The 25,519-nt window shown below is 37.2% G+C and overlaps 1 long non-coding RNA gene across 2 annotated transcripts; it reads right to left on the reverse strand.

Annotated features, from left to right (window-relative positions):
- Positions 1 to 3: 3 nt before the first annotated feature.
- Positions 4 to 24,902, reverse strand: LOC131996701 (uncharacterized). 2 transcript variants are annotated; one of them, XR_009397938.1, is made up of 2 exons: positions 24,676 to 24,902; positions 4 to 285 (listed from the first exon to the last, which is right to left on the reverse strand). It is a non-coding gene; the product is annotated as an uncharacterized LOC131996701 (long non-coding RNA). The 2 variants fall into 2 exon arrangements; XR_009397937.1 differs by having other exon boundaries at positions 24,612 to 24,902.
- Between the last annotated feature and the right edge of the window lie 617 nt (positions 24,903 to 25,519).

Below are 25,519 nucleotides of genomic sequence, written 5' to 3' on the forward strand. Positions count from 1 at the left end.
GGGGGGGGGGTTTCGAAAAGGGCTTCCCAACTATGTGCGTGACAGCCCTCTCCTTATCTTATGGGATTATTCCCAATCTTTGGTTTCGTTTCACTTAAAAGTAATACAAATGATTTTTGGTTTAGTTTATTGCACTTCTTCTCTTCGTATCGTCCTTGTCTTCCTCCCAGTGGCTTAATTCGTTTTGTGGTCTTTGTCTTATATTATAGATAGAAGAAATATGTTGTAGGCGTTGACAGATGTAGAGATGTTCGCTTTAGATAGACGGTTGTAAGATGTTCGAAACTAAAAATATATAAATAAATTTACTTAAAGGTGATTGGCCAGAGGAATAAATAAAAATTATTAAATAAAACTTTCATTCAAAAAAGTTGCTGACAAAATTTGATATAGAAAGAAAAAATTAAAAAAAAAAGCTTAAACATTTTTTTAACCAATTTTATAAAAATTAAAATTTGAAAAACAATCTTTACAATTTATAAGATTCCAAAAATTCCAACACAACAAAAACAAATAAAAAGCCGTTAAGTTCGGCCGGGCCGAACTTCGGATGCCCACGACCTCGGGTATATAAAGGGTGATTTTTTTGAGGTTAGGATTTTCATGCATTAGTATTTGACAGATCACGTGGGATTTCAGACATGGTGTCAAAGAGAAAGATGCTCAGTATGCTTTGACATTTCATCATGAATAGACTTACTAACGAGCAACGCTTGCAAATCATTGAATTTTATTACCAAAATCAGTGTTCGGTTCGAAATGTGTTCAAATTTTGACAAATTTTGTTCAGCGATGAGGCTCATTTCTGGTTGAATGGCTACGTAAATAAGCAAAATTGCCGCATTTGGAGTGAAGAGCAACCAGAAGCCGTTCAAGAACTGCCCATGCATCCCGAAAAATGCACTGTTTGGTGTGGTTTGTACGCTGGTGGAATCATTGGACCGTATTTTTTCAAAGATGCTGTTGGACGCAACGTTACGGTGAATGAACACATTTCGAACCGAACACTGATTTTGGTAATAAAATTCAATGATTTGCAAGCGTTGCTCGTTAGTAAGTCTATTCATGATGAAATGTCAAAGCATACTGAGCATCTTTCTCTTTGACACCATGTCTGAAATCCCACGTGATCTGTCAAATACTAATGCATGAAAATCCTAACCTCAAAAAAAATCACCCTTTATATAAACCACCTTTCGTCAAAATCCGGTGAAAAATGCATACCTTATGCCCCATAGCAGCTATATCGAAATATGTTCCGATTTTGACCAAATACCATGTACAAGTCATTGTTCAATAGTGAATAACAAAATATTTATCTTCTTAGCAGCTATATCTAAAAATAAACCGATCTGAACCATATACGACACGGATGTTGAAAAGTCACTGTGTCAAATTTCAGTGAAATCGGATTATAAATACGTCTTTTATGAGGCCAAGACCTTAAATCGAGATATCGATCTATATGACAGCTATATCCAAATCTGGACCGATTTGGGGCAAGTTGCAGAAAAATGTCGAAGAGCCTAACACAACTCACTGTCCCAAATTTCGACGAAATCGGACAAAAAATGTGCCTTTTATGGCCCCAAAACCTTGAATCGAGAGATCGGTCTATATGGCAGCTAAATCCAAATCTAGACCGATCTGGGCCAAATTGAAGAAGGATGTCGAAGGTCCCAACACAACTCACTATCCCAAATTTCGGCCACATCGGACAATAAATACACCTTTTATGGACTCAAAACCTTAAATCGATATATCAGTCTATATGGCAGCTATATCCAAATCTGGACCGATCTGTGCCATATTGCACAAGTATGTCGAGGGGCTTAATTTAATTAATTTAATTAACGCAAATTTCGACGACATTGGATTTTAAATGAGCCTTTTATGGGCTCAAAGCCCTATATCGAGAGATCGGTCTTTTGGGCAGCTATATTCAAATCTGGACCGATCTGGACGAAATTGAAGAAGAATGTCGAAGGGCCTAACACAACTCACTGTCTCAAATTTTGGCAAAATCGGATAATAAATCTGGCTTTTATGGGCCTAAGACCCAAAATTGGCGAATCGGTCTATGTGGGGACTTTATCAAGCTATAGTTCGATATAGCCCATCTTCAAACTTAACCTGCTTATGGACAAAAAAAAAGAAGCTGTGGAAAGTTTCAGCTCAATATCTCTATTTTTAAAGACTGTAGCGTGATTTCAACAAACAGACGGACGGACATGGCTAGATAGTCTTACGGTGATAAAGAAGGTGATATAGGGTCGGAAATGTATATTTCGATGTGTTGCAAACGGAATGACAAAATGAATATATTCACAAAACTTTCTAATTAAATTTTGACAAATAGCTGTACCTGGCCCGCTGCTCTCAGTTGCATATTCATTAGGACCACGCGAAAACTAAATTTTTTACTTACTACCATATGTATCTCCCGAGTACAATTTGTTTATCACTACCAAATTCCTTTTATTGAACCCCATATACATTTCACATTTCACATTTTGTGAGGTGTTTTGAGGGGTAGGCAACCCCTCGAACCACTTGAATATCAGTTTTTAATACCATATTCGTAATCTACTCCTGAAAACCTTTATTTGAGTCCCGTATTGTCATGATGGTCTAATATGCCCACTTGGGACGATTTTGGGGCGGCTCCTTGGTAATTACACCCGATTTTTAATATTCGATAATCATATTCGTACTCTCGAATAACTTTCATTGGAGTCCCGTATGGTCCCGATCGGTCCACGTTTGATTTTGCGTTAGGGAAGGCTCCCTAGATACTTGGATACAATTTTTAATATCATATTCGTACTCTACTCTAAAATACCTTTCTTAACGGCCCTATATTGTCCCGATCGGTCGGCTTTTTATTTTGGTCGGTACTCTTGGGACGACGCCCTAATTACTTGGATCCAATTTTTGACACCATATTGGCATTCCACTCCCGAAAACCTTTCACTTAAGTTCCATATTGTCCCGATCGGTCAAATTTTATTTTTGGTGGTATTTTTGGGTGGTTTTTGGCTTTGGACAGCTCGCTAGGTACTTGGACCTAATTTTAAATATCGTATTTATACTATACTCCCAAATACCTAAAGGGTGATTTTTTTGAGGTTAGGATTTTCATGCATTAGTATTTGACAGATCACGTGGGATTTCAGACATGGTGTCAAAGAGAAAGATGCTCAGTATGCTTTGACATTTCATCATGAATAGACTTACTAACGAGCAACGCTTGCAAATCATTGAATTTTATTACCAAAATCAGTGTTCGGTTCGAAATGTGTTCAAATTTTGACAAATTTTGTTCAGCGATGAGGCTCATTTCTGGTTGAATGGCTACGTAAATAAGCAAAATTGCCGCATTTGGAGTGAAGAGCAACCAGAAGCCGTTCAAGAACTGCCCATGCATCCCGAAAAATGCACTGTTTGGTGTGGTTTGTACGCTGGTGGAATCATTGGACCGTATTTTTTCAAAGATGCTGTTGGACGCAACGTTACGGTGAATGAACACATTTCGAACCGAATACTGATTTTGGTAATAAAATTCAATGATTTGCAAGCGTTGCTCGTTAGTAAGTCTATTCATGATGAAATGTCAAAGCATACTGAGCATCTTTCTCTTTGACACCATGTCTGAAATCCCACGTGATCTGTCAAATACTAATGCATGAAAATCCTAACCTGAAAAAAATCACCCTTTATTATTTGAGCCTCAAATTGTCCCGATCGGTACAACTTTTTGTTTTGGGCACTACTTTTGACGCGGTTTTGGGCCTGGGCGGCCTCCTAAGTACTTGGACCTAATTTTTAATACCATATTCGTATTTAACTCCCAACTACGTTTCACTTGAGTCCCATATTGTCTCAATCCCACCCTGCTGGGGGATTTTGGGGGGTGGGGAGGCCAATCAGACACCAAGGAATACATTTTTATGTCATATTTGTACTCTACTTTTAAATAACTTTCATTTGAAATACATATTGCCCAACGCGGTAAAAGTGTCCTGTTGGGAGGTGTGGCATTTTTATGCCAAGTTCATATTCTACTCTTTAATACCTTTCATTTGATACCCATATTGTCCCAATCGGTAAATATGCCCGTTTGGATGGGTTTTGGGATGGGGCGTCCCCCCATGTTATTTGACCCCAAAACTTTATACCAATGTTGTGTTTTTCGGATACCATAAGGTGGCATACAAAATTTCGCTTAAATCGGTGCAACCATGTCCAAGATCTGGAATTTACGAAAATGAGGGTAAGGGGGAGGGTCCCTTTGCAACCTACACTAGTAGGGTTGGTATACAAAGCACTGTGATCCGTTTGACAAATTTCTTAAGATTTAAGACCAAAAAAGAAAGCGCCAACAGACAAATACAATTTTATAAAAATTCTCAATAACTATAAAATTTTATAATTTTTTTTTTTGCAATACGGGGAATATAATTTTCTTTTGTTTGTTTTTAATATTTTTAATAGGTTTGCCATAGCGTCTGTCGCTTGATCCCCTTATTCAATTTTGGTGATTTTTTTACAAAACAAAAATTTAAAAAATTTTATAATTCTACTTTTCGTTATAGTGATTTAATTTTTTTATTTATATTTCGATGTGCTGCAAACGGAATAACTAAATAAATATACCCCTATCCTATGGTGCTCGGTAAAATAAAATTGCCCATGACCATTCCATTAAGGAACAGAGGCAACTAATTTAAATAAAAAACAAAAAGACCTCGAGCTTGAATTTAAAAACAGCAAATTTGAATACAACAGTCAGGTATAAAAATAACAACATTTAATTTTTTTATTCTAAAAATATTTATAATTAATTTTTTTAAGACGTTTTATACTACTTTGTCCGGATTCGAAGTCGGAGTCGAGAAAATTATCTCGACTTCGACTCCAGGCAAAATTTTTCGACTCCGACTCCTCAACCCTGCACCCAACAATAAAAAACATAACAATAAACAAGTAAAAACTAAGCTAAGTTCGGCCGATCGGAATATTAATGCCCTCCACCCTGGATCGCATTTGTCAACTTCTTTACCCCTGTTCCTTAGTGAAATGTTCATAGGCAAAATTTTCATTTTGCAAGGGGCTAAAGTGGTTCAGATCCAAGATTTCAATGAAATTTTCTGGAAACACAACAAATTACATTGAATTCTTGCCTTGAAATATTGAAACTTTTTATTCAGAAAACACCAGTTGAACTTTGTGATTACAGAAAAATTTCATTAAAAGTTTGGCTTTAGAGAAAATTTAATTGAAATTATCTAAATCCGCGTCGCCTCATAAACTGAAAAGAACATAAGAGTGGACTTTTGAATAGTTCTTTAGTTCGGTTTCCATACCAACCACCATAGGATGGGGGTCTACAAATCTAGTCATTCCGTTTATAACACCTCGAAATATTGATCTAGGATCCCATAAAGTATATATATTCTTGATCGTCTCGAAATTCTGATTAGAATTAGCCATGCCCGCCCGTCTGTCCGTCTGTCGAAATCACGATAGCGGTCGACGCGTAGAGCTAGCCGCTTGAAACTTTGTACAGATACTTTATATTGATGTAGGTCGTTGGGGATTGCAAATGGGCCGCATCGATTCAGATTTGGATATAGCTTCCATATAAACCGATTTCTCGTTTCGATTTCAATTTTTGTCCGATTTGGCTGAAATGTTGCACATAGTGTTCTGTTATGGGTTCCAACAACCGTACCAAGTACGGTCCACATCGGTCAAGAACCTGTTAAAGCTCCCATATAAAGCGATCTCCCGATTTGACTTCTTGAGCCCCTTAAGCCCCCCTTGAGTGTTCTGTTGTGACTTCTAACAACTGTGCCAAGCACCATCCAAATCAGTCGAGAACCTGACATAGCTCCCATATAAACCGATTTCCATATTTGACTTCTCGAGAAGCCTCACTTTTCATCCGATTTGGGTGACTTTTGGCCCATAGGGTCCTGTTATGACTTCCAACAACGGTGCTAAATACGGTTCAAATCGATCAAGAACCTAAGATAGCTCCCATATAAACCGATCTCCCAATTAGAATTCTTGAGCCCCTGGAATCCACAATTTTTGTCCGATTTGGCTGAAATTTCGCACATGGTGTTCTGTTATGACTCCGATCTCCCAATTTGACTTATTGAGCCCTTCCAAGCCACGATTTTTCCGATTTGGATGTAATTTTACATATAGTGTACTGTTATGACTCTCAACAACTGCGCCAAGTGCGGTTCAATTCGGTCTATAATTAGATATACCTTCCATATTTTATCAGAATCCATGGTGGTAGGTTCCCGATTTGACTTCTTGAGCCCGTGGCAGCCACAATTTTTGTCCGATTTGGCTGAAATTTTGCACATAGTGTTCTGTTATGAGTTCGAACAATTGTGCCCAGCACCATCCAAATCAGTCGAGAACCTGATATAGCTCCCATATAAACCGATCTCCCTATTAGATTTCTCGAGCCCCTGGAAGCTTTTCACTTAACTTTTCATCCGATTTGGCTAAAATTTTGCACATAGTCTTCTATTTTGAGTTCCAACAACTATGCCTAGTACGGTATAAATCTGTCAAGAACCTGATATAGCTCCCATATAAACCGATCTCACAATTTGACATCCAAAGTCCTTGGAAGCCGCATTTTTTTGCCCGATTTTGCTGAAATTTTGTACATGGTCTTCTGTTATGATTCCCAACCCAACTGTGCCAAGTACGGTTCAAATTGGATAAGAACATTATATAGCTCCCATATAAACCGATCTCCCGATTTGACTTCTTGAGCCCTTCCAAGCCGCAATTTTTTCCCGATTTGGCTGAAATTTTGCATATAGTGTTCTGTTATGATTCTCAACAATTGCGCCAAGTACGGTCCAATTCATTCTATAGCATGGTGCAGTTTTTCGAAAAATCACATTTTCCAATACATATGTGCTTCGGCTTATCAATTAACTTCAAATTGTAATAAGACCCAAATAGCACACAGTGCGCCATGAGAGGGAATTATATATGCTCTTCTTTTCTCTGTAAATGAGAAAGCATTGTAAAATACCTATTTCATATTCGGTTATAAGAGACACATCTGTAGACATTCGTATTGTTCATGGCATACAATAAACAAATGACACGTTCTACCTTTGCCAATTATGAAAACTTTAATAATAGACGATTTAGGCGAAACATGTAATAAGTTTCGGTTTTCTGTTGTTGTTATTTTTGTTCACGAAGTCTCCAATACTCGCTACATGCAAAGAGAGGGAGAGGGGTAGTCAAGTTTTTGAAATATAACAGTAATGTACATTGATGACAGCCAGAGAGAATATTCAAATGTTATTCTATTTGGGAGGTCATCATTGTAATTAACTTCAAAGCTTTTCAAAACGCATTGTAAGTTTTGGAAGAAAAAACAAAACTTAAAATACCAAAGTGCTATAACAACAATATGAATTCTTGGGCCCTTATAGAAAATAAATTCTTCATTGTTGTTGTTGTTTTTATTTTTTATTGTTGGTATTTTGATAACAAAATGAGGTCATCAGAAGTCGGTGCACTTAATTAAGACACATCGGAAAACAGGGCCGACCGACTTCGGCAATGATTATAATGACAACGGCCACTATTACAACACACTCACAAACACCCATTTGCGCTTGCGTAAATGAATTTTTTTTGTTTTTTTATTTCTTTGCTTATCATAAAATTTAATCGCTCTTATTTGCTTATCACAATTCTAGTTGGAATTTTTGTTTTGGTTTCATTGTTTTTTTTTTTTCAACTTACAATTATAGCTATTCATAAATTGTATTTGCCTTTAATTTCTCATGAGCACATTATTATTTGTATTTTTGTTGAATAATATTTTTTTAATTAAATATTGTATATATGGTGTTGTTCTTATTCTATTTTTGAAACTTTAACGCAAACGCATTGCCGCTGTGCAAGCGAGAAAAAATCACTTCTATACTTCAACGAACCACCCCACCGACTGAGCAGGAGCATAACAGTTTTCCCCGTCTGCGTCGTCGTCGTTTTCATTTTCAGTGAGTGTAATAATAAGAGTGAGAGCGAGAAAGAAAGAAAGCATAAAATGTACAACAAGACAAACAATAATAAAAATCAATACAAAACAACACAGTCGGTCGTCACATCGAACAACAGCAACATCGTCAGCATTTGCACTTGGCTGACGGGCTGGCCGGGCGCGCACCAGCCCATCCAGCCAGCGAGCAATGCATGTCCACACACACACGCACACATCTCTCATTATCGAACACAGGAGGGTAAAACGAGCGATGACAGACGGACAAACAGACTTTAGAATAGATTTACAAGTAGAGTTGCCGCTGCAATTTTTTTTTATTGGCAAGTTTAATATTGTTGTTCCCTATAATTATTTTGGATTTATTTAAATACCTAGGTAGGCATATTGAATTGTAATTAATTACTCACACCGGTATTCATAAAACTTAATGTAGATTTGAAATAAGGTTATTTGACAGATTTCCTTTAAAGAAATGTAAAATAAATCTATTTTAAGGCTTCATTAAGTTTTGTGAAAATGACCGTTAATTTACATATCGGGACCTTCCCGCGTAAATGATGTAAACGACATTTTTTCGATTTTTGTTTTTTAATGAATATCGAGAGAGGATATTATTACGAATTACGTATCCTCTCCAAATATCAGAGCCGTACCATGTACCGTTATGAAATGAGAGCGAAACTGATTTTGGTGTAAGTGTCATTTATGGTTTGTATAAATTTTTGCATCAAAATAGCATGTTAATATAGTTGAAATAATTTGACTATTTTAACAAGAATTCAGATTTTAATTTTAAAAGTTTTGTAACAATGTACATTTTCTGCTTATATTTGTAAATGTAGAGCAAGTGGAAGTACACCCAGAAAAATTAGTTTGCTGATATCGGCAAACACTGTCAGAAAATGTCTACTGTTTTAGCAACAAGTTACTGCTGTCCCATTTTCGGCCAATTGACCGGCCCCGAACATGAAATAAAATATTCACCGAACTCGCGTTTCAATAAGTCCATTGTTATGCGTGCTGTGTGGCATATGGCACCGTCTTGTTAAAACCACATGTCATGCAAGTCAAGCTCTTGCATTTTGGACAAAAAAAAATTGGATATCATCTCATCTTGTTAAAACCACACGTCATGCAAGTCAAGCTCTTGCATTTTGGACAAAAAAAGTTGGATATCATCTCACGATAGCGGTCACCATTCACCGTTACGTTACGATTCGCATCACCTTTGAAGAAGTACGGTCCAATGTTGCCAGCAGCACATAAACCTCACCAAACTGTGACCTTTTTCTGGATGCATTGGTAGCTCTTGCAAAGCTTCTGGCTGATCTTCTCTCCAAAATCGGCAATTATGCTTATTTACGTACCCATTGAGCCAAAAATGAGCTTCGTCGCTCAATGGATGAAGCGCGCGATGAAATTACTTAACAGAGCACGCAGTGTGATAATAAAATTCAATAATTTGCAAGCGTTGTTCGTTTCTATGGCGATTCATGGTTAAATTATAGACCAAACTGAAGATGTTCGACAGTGAAACAAAACACGAAACGTAAGTGAGCTGTTTAAATTAGTGTGGCCAAAAAGGTAATAGCTGAAAAAATTAAGCTTTATATGGGAGCGATAAGTAAATCTGAACCGATTTCGACCATTTGCATAGTAGATGTCATGAACCGATTTGAACCATACTAAGCACAGTGGTTGGATGTGGTACCAAAACACCACGTGCAAAATTTCAGTCAAATCGGAAGAGAATTGTGCCTTCTTGAGGCTTAAGAAGTCAAGACCCAAGATCGATTTATATGGCAGCTATATCAAAACATGGACCGATTTGGCCCATTTACAATCCCAACCGACCTACACTAATAAAAAGTATTTTGTGAAAAATTTCAAACGCCTAGCTTTACTCCTTCGAAAGTTATCGTGCTTTCGACAGACAGACGAACGGACAGACGAGTAAATGTCATGACAATCAAGAATATATATACTTCATGGAGTCTTAGACGCATATTTCGAGGTGTTGGAAACAGAATGACGAAATTAGTATACCCCCATCCTATGGTTGAGGGTATAAAAATTACACTTTTTTTATTTTAAACAGTATTGGCTGCAATATGCTTACATTGAAAACTTACTCTTTTGGCAGCTTTTTTTATTTTCAATTTCAATTTCTAAGACATTAACAACATGCGATTGTATGAAAAAGTTAATTAAAATTATTTTAGTTGTATTTTTTACTTTAATTAATTTTTTGATTTAAAATTATTCTGCAAGAAGGGTAACCCTAAACACAACGGCACGAGTATTAAATTCAACCGAAACGAGAGAAAGAGAGAGCAACCAACAATTGCCACCACCATTAAGCTTTGTTTTTACCACCCCACGCCACCCCATTACCAACTCATGGTGTAACTTGTCGTCTTAACAATACAAACGAATGCTTTCTTTTCTACCACCACCTACTCCAACCCTGTCAAAAGTTGTGCTAGTCTACTTGGGGTGGTTTTGTCTGTTTTTCCTTATTACACTTTGCACTTGCTAATGATTCAAATGTGACACACGGTCTGTCACACACACTCATTGAGACTCAGCCCATAATACACGCATGCACTGCACCCTTAAAAGTTGTTTGGTCATGTCCCTGCGCGTATTTTTCCAAAACAAAAAAAAAAATATGTATACGACAGTGGCCGTTGGCATTAGCTTTTCTTTTGTATCGAAGCAAACTAAACTAAATGTATGCGCTGTTAACAACAACACTCTGTGGATAGAAAGAGTATTGCATGAGATTTATGATTGTAAACCAAAACACCCCATGTTTGGCACGAGTCAGATAATATACATACTCGCACATACATATAACACCATGCAGCATGAAACCAAGTTTTCTGTACATTACTCTTATACATATATACCTATTGGTAAACAATTAATAATATTTTCTTTGTTTTACACTATTAAATTATGTTAAATATTCTGGATTTCAGTATTCAAAACAGTTTTCACAGGCTTTGTCACTAGACCAAAAAGTAGTTATCTATGCCAAATTTCCAGATGAATCAAAGAAAATTGCTATCTGGGCTTTGACCAAAATTAAAAAAAAGAAAAACGAACAGACCTGCATACATTCTTTGAAACATTATAGGGAGTTGGGTACTTTATAATCAGTAGAAGAATCAATCAACAAAAATAAAAATTCAGGTACATACATACGTACTTGCAAGAGCTCTCTATGACCGCTCTTTTCTCGCGTTTATAGTATCTGCTCATGTGCGCCACATTCCACATTTGATAAGAAAACAAAACGGAATAATCCAAAAAGTTTTGATTTTTCGTCTGCTTGTAGGTATTTTCTTTTTTAGAATATTGCACAATGCGACAGATCAATGACTCTTTTTACTCGGCTGTGCGGCGTGCGCGCGTACGTGGCCTGGTGTGTGGTGGCTATGATTATCTCTCCCACTGCGGCTATTCTTAAGATATACTAATAGCCTCTTGTCTTAGTTTATTCTTTAAAATCCTAAGACAAAATGCACATTGAACATTGGTGGGAAATTTAAACATCTTAAAGAAAGACAAAATTTCATTGAAAATTTTCTAAAGACAAAATTTTTATGAATTTTTTTCTAAAGAAAAAATGCTAATGAAATTTCCTCTGAACAAAATTTCTATGAAATTTCCTCTGAACAAAATTTCTATGAAATTTCCTCTGATTAAAATTTCAATGAAATTTCCTCTAAAGACAAAATTTCTATGAAATTTTCTCTAAAGACAAAATTTCTATGAAATTTTCTCTAAAGACAAAATTTCTATGAAATTTTCTCTAAAGACAAAATTTCTATGAAATTTTCTCTAAAGACAAAATTTCTATGAAATTTTCTCTAAAGACAAAATTTCTATGAAATTTTCTCTAAAGACAAAATTTCTATGAAATTTTCTCTAAAGACAAAATTTCTATGAAATTTTCTCTAAAGACAAAATTTCTATGAAATTTTCTCTAAAGACAAAATTTCTATGAAATTTTCTCTAAAGACAAAATTTCTATGAAATTTTCTCTAAAGACAAAATTTCTATGAAATTTTCTCTAAAGACAAAATTTCTATGAAATTTTCTCTAAAGACAAAATTTCTATGAAATTTTCTCTAAAGACAAAATTTCTATGAAATTTTCTCTAAAGACAAAATTTCTATGAAATTTTCTCTAAAGACAAAATTTCTATGAAATTTTCTCTAAAGACAAAATTTCTATGAAATTTTCTCTAAAGACAAAATTTCTATGAAATTTTCTCTAAAGACAAAATTTCTATGAAATTTTCTCTAAAGACAAAATTTCTATGAAATTTTCTCTAAAGACGAAATTTCTATGAAATTTTCTCTAAAGACAAAATTTCTATGAAATTTTCTCTAAAGACAAAATTTCTATGAAATTTTCACTAAAGACAAAATTTCTATGAAATTTTCTCTATAGACAAGATTTCTATGAAATTTTCTCTACAAACAAAATTTCTAAGAAATTTTCTTAGTCTTTAGAGAAAATTTCTAAGAAATTTTCTCTAAAGACTAAATTTCTAAGCAATTTTCTCTAAAGACAATATTTCAATGACATTTTCTCTAAAGACAAAATTGCAATAAAAATTTCGGTAAAGACAAAATTTCAATGAAATCTGTTATATAACAAGTAAATAGGCGTTAAGTTCGGTCCGGCCGAGCTTTGGATACCCACCACCTTTCGTCATAATCCGGTGAAAAATGCATAATGTATGCCACCATAGCGGCTATATCGAAATATAGTTCGATTTGGACCAAATTCGGCACAGACATTGAGTGGTCTAATAAGTACAAGTCATTCTTTAATTTTGTACAACAAAATATTGGCCCTTTTGGTAGCCATATTCAAATATAGACCGATCTGAACCATATACAACACGGATGTCGAAAATCCTAACATAGGTCACTATGTTAAAAATCAGCGAAATCGGACAATAAATGGTAGCTGTATCCAAATCTAGAGAAGAATGTTGAAAGGCCTAACACAACTCGCCGCCGCAAATTTCGGCGAAATCGGGCAATAAATGCGGTTTTTAAGCGTCCAAGACCTTAAATCGAGAGATAGGTCTATATGGCAGCTATATCTAAATCTGGACTGATCTAGGCCAAATTGCAGCAAGATGTCGAGGGGCCCATTAAAACTCACTGTCCCAAATTTTCGCAAAATCGGACAATAAATGGGACTTTTATGGGCCCAAGACCTTAAATCGAGAGATCGGTCTATATGGCAGCTATATCCAAATGTGGACTTATCTAAGCCAAATTGCGTAAAGATGTCGAGGGGCCTAATACAACTCACTGTCCCCAATTTTTGGCAAAATCGGACAATGAATGCAACTTTTATGGGCCCAAGACCTTAAATCGAGAGATCAGTCTATATGGAAGCTATATCCAAATCTGGACGGATCTGGGCTATATAGAAGACGGATGTCGACTAGCCTAAATTTCAGCAAAATCGGAAAATAAATGTGGCTTTCCTTTAAAATCCTAAGACAAAATTCACATTGAACATTGGTGGGAAACATCTTAAAGAAAGACAAAATTTCAATAAAAATTTTCTTAAGACAAAATTTTTATGAATTTTTTTCTTAAGATAAAATGCTAATGAAATTTCCTCTGAAATGAAATTTTCTTTGAAGACAAATTTGAAATGAAATTTTCTTCAAAAACAAAATTTCAATAACATTTTCTCTAAAGACAAAATTTCTAAGAAATTTTCTCTAAAGACAAAATTGCAATAAAAATTTCGCTAAAGACAAAATTTCGATGAAATCGGCAGATCGGTCTATATAAGTGCTATATCAAGATATAGTCCGATATAGTCCATCTTCGAACTTAACCTGCTTCTGGACCAAAAAAGAATCTGTGCAAAATTTCAGCTCAATATCTCTATTTTTAAAGCCTGTAGCATGATTTCAACAGAAGGACGAACGAACATGGCTAGATCGTCTTAGATTTTTACGACGATCAAGAATATATATGCTTTATAGGATCGGAAATGGATATTTCAATGTGTTGCAAACGGAATGACAAAATGAATATACACCCACATCCTTTGGTGATGAGTATAAAAATTAAATTGTTGCGCTTTGTTTGTTTGTTATACCCACCTCCATAGGATGGTATATACTGATCTAGTCATTACCTTTCTAACACCTGGAAATATTGATCTGGGACCCTATAAAGTATATACATTCTTGATCGTCTCGACATATTGATTCGATCTAGTCATGTCCGTCCATCGAAATCACGATAGAAGTCGACCGCGTAAAGCCAGCCGCTTGAAATTTTGCACAGATACTAAATATTGATATAGGTCGTTGGGGATTGCAAATGGGCCATATCGGTTCAGATTTGGAAATAGCTCCCACATAAACCGATTTCCCGATTTGACTTCTTGAGCCCCTTGAAGCCTCAATTTTCATCCGATTTGGCTTAAATTTTGTAAATAGTGTTTTCTTATGACTTCCAACAACTGTGCCAAGTACGGTCTGAATCGGTCAAGAACCTGATATTGCTCCCATATAAACTGATCTCCCGATTTGATTTCCTGAGCCCCTGGAAGCCTCAATTTTCATCCGATTTGGCTAAAATTTTGCACATGGTGTTCTTTTAAGACTCCCAATAACTGTGTCAAGTACGGTCTAAGTCGGTCAAGAATCTGATATAGCTCCCATACAAACCGATTTCCTGATATGACTTATTGAGTCCTTACAAGCCGCGATTTGTATCCGATTTGGCTTAAATTTTGCATAAAGTGTTCTGTTATGACTCTCAACAACTGCGCCAAGTACGGCCAAATTCGGTCTATAACTAGATATAGCTCCCATATTGTAGCAGAATCCATAAGATTCGGCCCAGTCGAACTTACCATTTTTTTTTTTGGTTTTTCTTAAAAATTTACAAATTTTTCTTAAAGAATTTTTTCCCATAAAGTTTTCGTTCTTTACAACAATAGAACCTCAAAGAAACACTCTCTAATAACCACCTTCACTAAAATAAATGAATAAATACAAAAGATGAACATGAAATGAAAAACAATATTAAATAAAACAAACAACAACCCAGCAACAAATCAATACAAAAAAAAGTATAAGAAAAATATAATGCACTTGTGCTGTAATCATCAATTTTCTTTTTTTTTATTATTATTTTGTTTTACTTAACGTTTGCGGCTGTTTTCATTTTCAGTTTCAGTTTCGTTCTCGTTCTTGTTTTATTGTTTATTTTCATAATGAAACAGACTCGAAAGTAGAACCACACCAAATTGTTCGGTTTCGAGTGAGAATGTGTGCGCCTGTTTTGGCTTTTTTCCAAACGACCAGAGGAAAGGTAAGCGGCGCATGTACAAAATGAAACCCCCCTGCATAGGGATGAGGTGAACGGCTGACGGACTGGTTGGCAGGCGGGCTGTCTGACAGCCTGCCATAGCATGCATGCATGCAACCGAAGCGGCAAGAGTGTGCGTAGTGTGGTTGGAAAAAAATTCCCTACTTTAGCGGCTAACACATACACACGCGCATTGTATATCTCGAATTCCCCCCAAGCAAAAAAGTTCTGATTGGAACTGTACTGCCACCATTGAGGGGGGTAACAGAGAGAATCCATGTAAAATATACCGCCGCTGTAGTTGAGGGTTGTAATTTTTGGAAGGGTTGATTTGATTTCTCTTTGTTTGATAGAGATAAGCCTAAAATCGTTTTTTTTTTCTCGCTTTTTATGTTATCAAAATTGTTGTAATCAAGGGCACCATATGGCTAATGTTATTCCCATGTTACCTCCAAAACACATTAAAAGAAAAAAAGTTTTTATACCCAGTGATCTTTATACAATTGAGCATAAGATTGATTCTTTTGTTTTAAACAATTTTATCTTTAAGGCTGGTACTATATTCGTTTTTCACAGGTGAAAACACATATTTTTCAGGGGTTCTTTTTTGAAATATCAATGATAAAATCTCATAATACTTTTATGAAAATTTTTTTATATGTACACTGAAAAATGCTTCATTCCATAAATGAACGCGTTTAATTAGTGTGTTTTCATTAAATTAATTAAAATTTTCATAAACACAAAGAAATTTTTCAAGAAATCAAATCGGGAATTCGGTTTATATGGGTGCTATATCAGGTTTTGTCTTTAGAGAAAATTTCATTGAAATTTTGTTTTTAGAAAAAATTTCATTGAAATTTTGTCTTTAGAGAAAATTTCATTGAAATTTTGTCTTTAGAGAAAATTTCATTGAAATTTTGTCTTTAGAGAAAATTTCATTGAAATTTTGTCTTTAGAGAAAATTTCATTGAAATTTTGTCTTTAGAGAAAATTTCATTGAAATTTTGTCTTTAGAGAAAATTTCATTGAAATTTTGTCTTTAGAGAAAATTTCATTGAAATTTTGTCTTTAGAGAAAATTTCATTGAAATTTTGTCTTTAGAGAAAATTTCATTGAAATTTTGTCTTTAGAGAAAATTTCATTGAAATTTTGTCTTTAGAGAAAATTTCATTGAAATTTTGTCTTTAGAGAAAATTTCATTGAAATTTTGTCTTTAGAGAAAATTTCATTGAAATTTTGTCTTTAGAGAAAATTTCATTGAAATTTTGTCTTTAGAGAAAATTTCATTGAAATTTTGTCTTTAGAGAAAATTTCATTGAAATTTTGTCTTTAGAGAAAATTTCATTGAAATTTTGTCTTTAGAGAAAATTTCATTGAAATTTTGTCTTTAGAGAAAATTTCATTGAAATTTTGTCTTTAGAGAAAATTTCATTGAAATCTTGTCTTTAGAGAAAATTTCATTGAAATTTTGTCTTTAGAGAAAATTTCATTGAAATTTTGTCTTTAGAGAAAATTTCATTGAAATTTTGTCTTTAGAGAAAATTTCATTGAAATCTTGTCTTTAGAGAAAATTTCATTGAAATTTTGTCTTTAGAGAAAATTTCATTGAAATTTTGTCTTTAGAGAAAATTTCATTGAAATTTTGTCTTTAGAGAAAATTTCATTGAAATTTTGTCTTTAGAGAAAATTTCATTGAAATTTTGTCTTTAGAGAAAATTTCATTGAAATTTTGTCTTTAGAGAAAATTTCATTGAAATTTTGTCTTTAGAGAAAATTTCATTGAAATTTTGTCTTTAGAGAAAATTTCATTGAAATTTTGTCTTTAGAGAAAATTTCATTGAAATTTTGTCTTTAGGTTACTAGGACTAAATTCTCTTTCTACGAAAACATGAAACGAAAAAATATTTAAAATTATGCCATAGAATGGTTCTCAAATGATCGGGACAACTTCAACAATATCAGCTTAAAGACTTATTAGAACCGTACTTGGCACCTTTGTTAGAAGTCGTAACAGAACGCTACGTACAAAATTGTGTTAGCCTTATGGGATAACAATTGCGGCTTAGAAATAGGTCAGAAATAGAAAAAAGGTCCTCAAGTCACTTGCCGGTAGCACTTGGGGTGCTGGCAAAGAAACCTGATTGCAATTGGCCGTTCAGTGGTAAGTTATGCAGCGCCAGTGTGGTCTCGTCAACTATGTGACACGCAGTAGAATAATATTTAGATCTGCCATAATGCCCCTCTTCGAACTGCGAGCAACTGTCTCCTCAGTTATCACGTGGACCGCCTTCATCAGGAGACAAAGATAACTACATGCTGTCTAAGCAATAACTTTTTGGGCTTTTATTGTAGGGACCATCGAAATAATCATCTTGTGGATGGGTATGGACCACCCCGAAGCCTTAAGGTGGATCTTGATGATATAGAGTGATAGATTATCGCTACAAGGGAGAACTTCTAGATCAAGCGGCATATTAATTGGGGCTGAAAAATATTCATGCAGACACTGTACCAGATGCGGGGAATATCTTCCGCGGGGATATTGTCCATGGAGAACGACCCCTACCCATCACAACTGAAGAATTAACCTCCCCCGGCAAACCAAAGTGGTTCCGGCAAATGCAGCCGCCTCAACTCATACAGGGCATGAAATAATACCATGCTGTGCAGGATGTGTATCCCTAATGTGACATAATTGGGTCTGTCCAGCCAGACCCACTCGACTCAGGACCAGATCACTCTGGATACATTCAGATATTCAACAAAACAAAGCAGACGATAGATAGACTAAACAACACACGTTTACAACAACAAAAACAACCTACGTTCTGGAACGGATTACTGTGAGGACCACACAGTCTGGGACTCAGAGTTACTATAACAATAACTGTTATAAATTTCAGTTAGGTAAGGTAAGGTGGAAAAGAAAGTGCGGATATTAACATACCACATGCAACTACGAACATACCCCTAAATCTAAGCGGACAATGCGAGGCCGGGCAACACCGGCTCTTGCATAAATAATGCTCAATATTGGTCGATCGGTCCTTTAAACTGGTACGAGGATTGTCACCTCCACATGCAAATGTGGCTGCAACAACAACAACACACCCTAAGCCATCGGCTAATCAAATGTAAATTTTTTCCAAGAACATTCCATTAAAGAAAAGCCGAAATATTTCTTTATAACAATGGGTGGTCTCCGATTAAGGCCAGCGTGAAAAGTCTGCTCCTATTCCTTAATGGAATGCTCACTGGTAAATTTAAACTTGCTATCATACAAGTTTAAGCTGAATGATACAATCCCATGGCAGCCGGTTGTACGTACCGGATTGGCCCGATTGAGTCTTTCTTCGGCAAGGGCTGCCACCTCAGTGTACAACACTGCTACAACAACAACATCGGATTACGTGCTACTCACAAAATCCCTTATTGTCCTCCACTCCACTCCCGGAGTCTGTTAGCCTTAAAATCCGGGCAGTTGCATAGGAAATGCTCCAACGTCTCATCATCTTCCCCGCATGCCCTTCACACGCAATCGCTTACCGCACCTATTCTGCATAATTGCACTCGTAGTCTTATGTGTCTCGTAATGACATTGAAACCAAACTGACCTCCTACCTATTTCCCTTCAGTATTAGACTCGTCTTTTCACTGTCCGGATCTCCCCATACGATCGTCAGCTACGGCCTGCTTCTCCCCGAAAGGTTTTCGGATTAACCAAGTTAAGTGACGGCCATCACGGCCAAATTATCTGCCCTTTCATTTCCCCTAGCGAAAACGATATGGATTGTGTCATCCCCGGAGAAGGTGTTAAAATCTTTCCCATGACAGCCGGTTGTACGCACCGGATTGCCCCAATGGAATCCTTCATCGACAAGGGCTGCCGCCTTAGTGTACTTGTTCATCTTTTTTCGTTGTGGGAGAGGTACATCCCGAAGTGCCTTCTCTGCACGCTTCTGGTCCGTGACGGGATGGAAAAGAACTCCGGACCCTGGTTCTGTTCGGTATGCTAGAACCGCCTCCATTGACTACCTTAATCCGAAAGGTTTTCGGATTAACCAAGTTAAGTGACGGCCTTCACGGCCAAATTATCTGCCCTTTCATTCCCCCTAGCGAAAACGATATGGATTGTGTCATCCCCGGAGAAGATGTTAAACTCATTCCCATGACAGCCGGTTGTACGCACCGGATTGCCCCAATGGAATCCTTCATCGACAAGGGCTGCCGCCTTAGTGTACGTGTTCATCTTTTTTCGTCGTGGGAGAGGTACATCCCGAAGTGCCTTCTCTGCACGTTTCTGGTCCGTGACGGGATGGAAAAGAACTCCGGACCCTGGTTCTGTTCGGTATGCTAGAACCGCCTCCATCGACTGCATGCACCGACTACATGTCGGTGCAGCATCCCGGCCCCAATATTGCCAGGCCAGTGCCGGGAAGTGTATCATTTTTGCAACTGAACTGCAACTGGTCAAGATCGATGAGATTATCGATTTTATGAGTCGGAAGAACATATTGGTCGCAATGATCCAGGAGACAAAGCTGACCAACACCTGCAGCTAGCACAGTTGTCACGGATAGAATGTGCTATGTAAGGATCGTTCAATGAATGGAGGTGAGGGATTGGTCTTCGTTATACACCATTCCGTGCAATATAGACGCATCTCACCTGCGCCTGGCGCTAGTGACCCCTACATGGAGTGCATGGGGATAGCAGTCTGGTCAGGTACTGCCGAGATAGAGCTATACAACGTGTTTATTGTTTATTATTATTACAACACCGACAGAAGTGAGTAACTATCTGGCCATAGTTGTCTGTTTCTAGAGGACTTTAATGCGCATCACAGTTCATGGCATTCTCCCCTAGGTAACGACCAGCGTGGCATGGCTTTGGCAGAGCAGATTGAAGGCTCCAGACAACATTCATGCTGACACGGTAGCAGATGCGGTAAATAGCTACCGGCTTAATGTAGTCCTTGAAGAACGACCGCCTCCCATTGCACCTAAAGAAATTGACCTCACCCGGCAAATCAGACTTGTTCTGGTTCAATTATGTTCCGGCAGATGCAGCCGTCTCAACTTCTACAGAGCAAGGATTGATACCGGCGTGCAAGATGTATGTACCGGTTGTAACCAGGGACCACACGATACACGTCACCTGTTAAACTGCCCAGCCAGACCCACCCGAATCAGACCCAGATCCCTGTGGACGCACCCCATCTTAGTCGCAGAATTCCTGGGTCTTGACACTCAACAAAATCAAACAGACGAAATATAGAACACAACAAACTCCTACAACAACAACATGAACCGATTCGGGCCATACTTAGTTGTTAAAGACAAAAGTAGAAGCAATTTCAACCAAATCGGAAAGGAATTGCGTCCTCTATGGGACTCAAGAAGTGTAAACAGGAGTTCGGTTTATAAGGGAGCTGTATATAGAACGATTCGGGTCATACTTAACACGTATGTTGAAAGTCATAGGAGAAGCCTATATGCAAAATTTCAACCAAATCGGGTGGTAATTTTGCCTTCCAGACGCTCAAGAAGTTAACCCTGAATATCGGTTAATGTGGCAGCTATAATAGGTTATGAACCGATTTAACCCATATTTGGCACAGTTGTTGGAATGGAAATCATAACAAAGCACCTTCAGCAAAAATTTCAGCAAAATCGGATAAGAATTGTGCCCACTAGAAGTCAAAATCCAAGATCGGTTTATATGGCAAAATTGCAAATTTTGCCCATGAACATTCCTCTAAGGAACAGGGGCAAACTTCTCACTTATCAATGAGTAAATTGCAAATTTTGCCCATGAACATTCCACTAAGGAACAGGGGCAAACTTCTCACATATCAATGAGTGCAGTCCGATTCAAGTTAAAGCTCAATGATAAGGGACCTCCTTTTTATAGCCGAGTCCGAACGGCGAGCCGCAGTGCGACACCTCTTTGGAGAGAAGTTTTACATGGCATAGTACCTCACAAATGTCGCCAGCATTAGGAGGGGAAAACCACTGCTAAAAATTTTTTCTGATGATCTCGCCAGGATTCGAACCCAGGCGTTCAGTGTCATAGGCGGACATGCTAACCTCTGCGCTACGGTGGCCTCCGTAGCAGTCCCATTCAAGGTTAAGCTCAATGATAAGGGGCCTCCTTTTTATAGCCGAGTCCAAACGGCGTGCCGCAGTGCGACACCTTTTTGGAGAGAAGTTTTACATGGCATAGTACCTCACAAATGTTGTCAGCAGGGAGGAAAACCACCGCTGAAAAATTTTTCTGATGGTCTCGTCAGGATTGGAAAACCAGGCGTTCAGCGTCATAGGCGGACATGCTAACCTCTGCGCTACGGTGGTCTATATCGCAGCTATTTCAAAACATGGACTGATATGGGCCGGGTTAGCTGTGAGCACCACACAGGCTGGAACATTGAGGTCCGATCTGTGTGGTGTTCGTTGCTGTCATGAGAAGCTTAGCTGCGAGCTACCAGGCACGTCCACAGGTTGCCGATAGTGGAATGCTCTATACGGAGTAGCTGCAACGACAGTCGCGGACAATCAGCGGTATCGAGCGGAGAGTCTTAATGAGAGCCCGAGCGCCACCGCCATTTGCATAGTGGCTGAGTGCCTATGATGCTCGATATGACAAGGCGGATTATTGGCACATTTTAATAACCAATGGCCACCCTGTTCCCCGGCGATCAGTCCTTTAGGCCGCAACGAGTTTGCTCACCTACAAGAGCTTGGCGAGCATCGCCAACTCCACATGAAAATGTGGCCACAAACGTTCCAATCTCCCTTTGTTGGTTCTCTGATCAATATTTCCATGTGTTACAAAACGGAATGATGAAATTACTATGCCCCATCCTATGGTGGAGGGTATAAAAAGGCTCTCTAGCAGTTAAAGACATTAAATCAGGAGTTTAGTCTTTTAGGGAGGTATATCGCAATAGGGTCCGTTCAAAATATATACCAGTGATGTGTTGGTAAATCAATTCTGTTTCAAATTAAAATCTTTATTTTAAAAGTCTGTAGCGCGTTAACAGCTGGCATAGGGACAGACGGATAGGCACGAAGAGATCAGCCTAATAAAATCTCGACTCAGAAAGGAAATCAAATTATTAAATTAGTTAATAAAATGTAAAGGTATTTTCCGTTCTTCCCGGTTTCCAGTACAAAATCATTTTGGGTGCATCTGGTACTAGCATTTGAACCCGCAAGAGGCCTAGAATTTCGGTCGTAGACCCAATCGCGTTGGCTTAAAGTAAGCCAAAACTGAAATCAGATTTTAAATGAATTATTGCTACCATAATTCTAGTGAAAAGATGTTCTGGTCTATATATTTCAATTTCCAGCAATTGGCTACCCTCCTTTTACACTATTCCTTGTATTTTGCTTCATAAAGGAATATTTTTTTTTCGAAAATTTTTTTATTCCAAAATTCATAGTTATCATAGAGACACTTTCTACACCTTAATTTTGGCGGGATTTCTTGCACTAAGACAATTTAGTAAAAACTAATTGGGGCAAACAGCGCCAGCGCTGATCCTTACTACAATGAAAATGTAAACAAATGAGAATAACAACACGAGCACAATCATAACAAAAACAATTGTATGCATCATATGTTCTCTTACAAACAATTGGCTTGGCATGTCCGTCCTTAAGGCCGCCAAGTCATTCATAAATGAAATACTGATGTATTTGTTTGCCACATGTCCGTCCACCCGCCAGCCCGTCCAACAGCTCGTCCGTCTGCCAGTCCCTGCCACTTTGTCTTGTTGTATTTTGTGAAATAACACAAGCCCAGAGACGGAGCTTGCATTGAGCATGCATAGAAATGGGACATTCGCAATGGATGTATGTGCGGAATTTGGTGGCAAGACAAAATATCGCGCATCAACTCATCAACAACGAATGATATTCATTCCATAGTCAAATACAAGACCATACACATCATCAGCTCAACGCTTGCCTTGGGTAAAGAGAATTAATTTTAACACTTAACACTGGCGACTTATGGAATAGGCTATACATACATGTGTTTTATTAAGAATAGTTTGTGACAATTGTTAGGCAAGGCCAACAAATTCAATTCATATCAACTTTGCCATTGACATTGTCCTATTGACAGCCAGTTGGTGATTTTGTTGGCAGACAATAAACAAATGGCGGTTACAAATTCAACTGATTTCAAAAAAAGTTAAATTCTACCATATACACCTATGTATATGTATTTACTTAGAAGCCACGTCAGACCAAAATTCATTTTGCCATATACCAAAAAAAAATTAAGAAATGAAAAAGATGGCCCAACTGGAATTATAAACTATAGCTAATTTACTACACTTTGCTGAGGTAATCAAATATTGAAAACTATACAGAATAAATCAATCAAAAATTGCACATATCTGTATGTTTGTACATATGTATAGTCATATGTACAAACATGGATACAAAACAGCAACGAGACGCAGGATTTTATGCTAGAGCATCACATGTCAAAAAGGAAAAAAGAAACAGCAAACTCCACACACAACCTAGGTATTTAGTAAGACCTCTTACATGGAGTTTGTTAAAAGTTAAAAAAACGGGCACACAATTTCTTCATATATTTAACTAAAAGTCAAATGTGAAAACAAAATTTGATTTTGAGATATGACTCTCTTGCTGAAAATCATAAATCATCAATTTGCACATCACAGTCTAAATGCCAGAAATGTAGGAAACACAGCATAACATCAACAACTGTAGGTAAGAGTTAACAAACAGGGGTGCTGGTGCTGGGCTGCTCCCAAAAACACCCTCAACGTTAGTAAGTGGTGTGGTCAAAACATCCAAAGGCACAAACACAAACAACAAGCAAAAATATACAATGACGGCGTTCGCAGCAGCAAATAGATACACAAAACATTTCGATTTTTCACCAAAAAGGAATCTTGGCCAAAAAAAAAACAAAAAGTACCAGGAAAATATATCCTTAGCCATACACACCCATACATATATACAAATTTAATGGAATTCGTTTGTGGGCCATTATTCCAAAATTTTGAGAGTCCCCATCTAGTGCGCACTTTGACTTTTGGGTCTTATCCATAATTTCCTTACGGGGCATTTGAGTTTCCACCTTGGGAATTTTCTTCCCATTACACACATTATGAAAAATATGGTTATTACTTTTTGCACGGAGCAAGCAGGCCCAGTTGACCCGTTGCTGTCACGTCTGCGTGCCCATACGCACCTGCGTGTAAATTTTGTTGACAATTTCTGCCTCCGATTTATCTAATTGCTCCATTAATTCGCACACTTTACATTGCACTTGTTTTGTTGTTTGGGTTTTTCGCTTAATTTTCCTTAATAAAATTAAAGGCGATTTGTTTTAAAACATCGCAACAAAAATTTTCTCGTTCTGCAAGCGAACAACACGAAAATGGAAGACAACGATTGGGGGGTTGAAAATATATTTTTCTTTTACCCTTTTGGGTGGGGGGGTGTGGATGGGGGAGGTTGGGGCCCTGTAGAACATAGAACATCATATGAGCGCGTTGCCAACCAAAAATGTTGAACTTTAGTTAGTGCCAACGTAGTGTGATTTTGACGAGTTTAAAAGTTTGCTATCGATATCATGCTAGTAGGGCAGCAACAAAACGCATGAAATATAAGTGAATCAGATATAAAAGTATTTTTAACTTGATATTTTAACAAAAAGTTTGTTTCCTATCCATGATATTACAAAACGGTAATATACAGCAAACAGCTGAGTATAATTTTTCTTGTGAAGTCCACTATACGTCAGGATTCATTGAATAAGGTTTAGCCCAACGATTAGCCGACATACAATTTCATATCATTTTTGGCAGTACTTGGCATTGAGGCAAGGCAAGTTTTTGCCAACACACACAAAGAAATTTGTGTGTGTATACGTGTGCCTACATAAGCAGAGAATATGGGAGAAAGAAGATAACAACAAAGAGAATGCAAACAAAAATTTGACATCTTAATATCGTAAAACCTGGCTGGCTATTTACAGCTGTTCGCGTGAGACCACCTTTTCAAATCCGCCTTGCCTCTATTATCAGAGTGAT

The sequence above is a fragment of the Stomoxys calcitrans genome, chromosome 4 (genome assembly GCF_963082655.1).
Source record: "Stomoxys calcitrans chromosome 4, idStoCalc2.1, whole genome shotgun sequence".
Lineage (NCBI taxonomy): Eukaryota > Metazoa > Arthropoda > Insecta > Diptera > Muscidae > Stomoxys > Stomoxys calcitrans.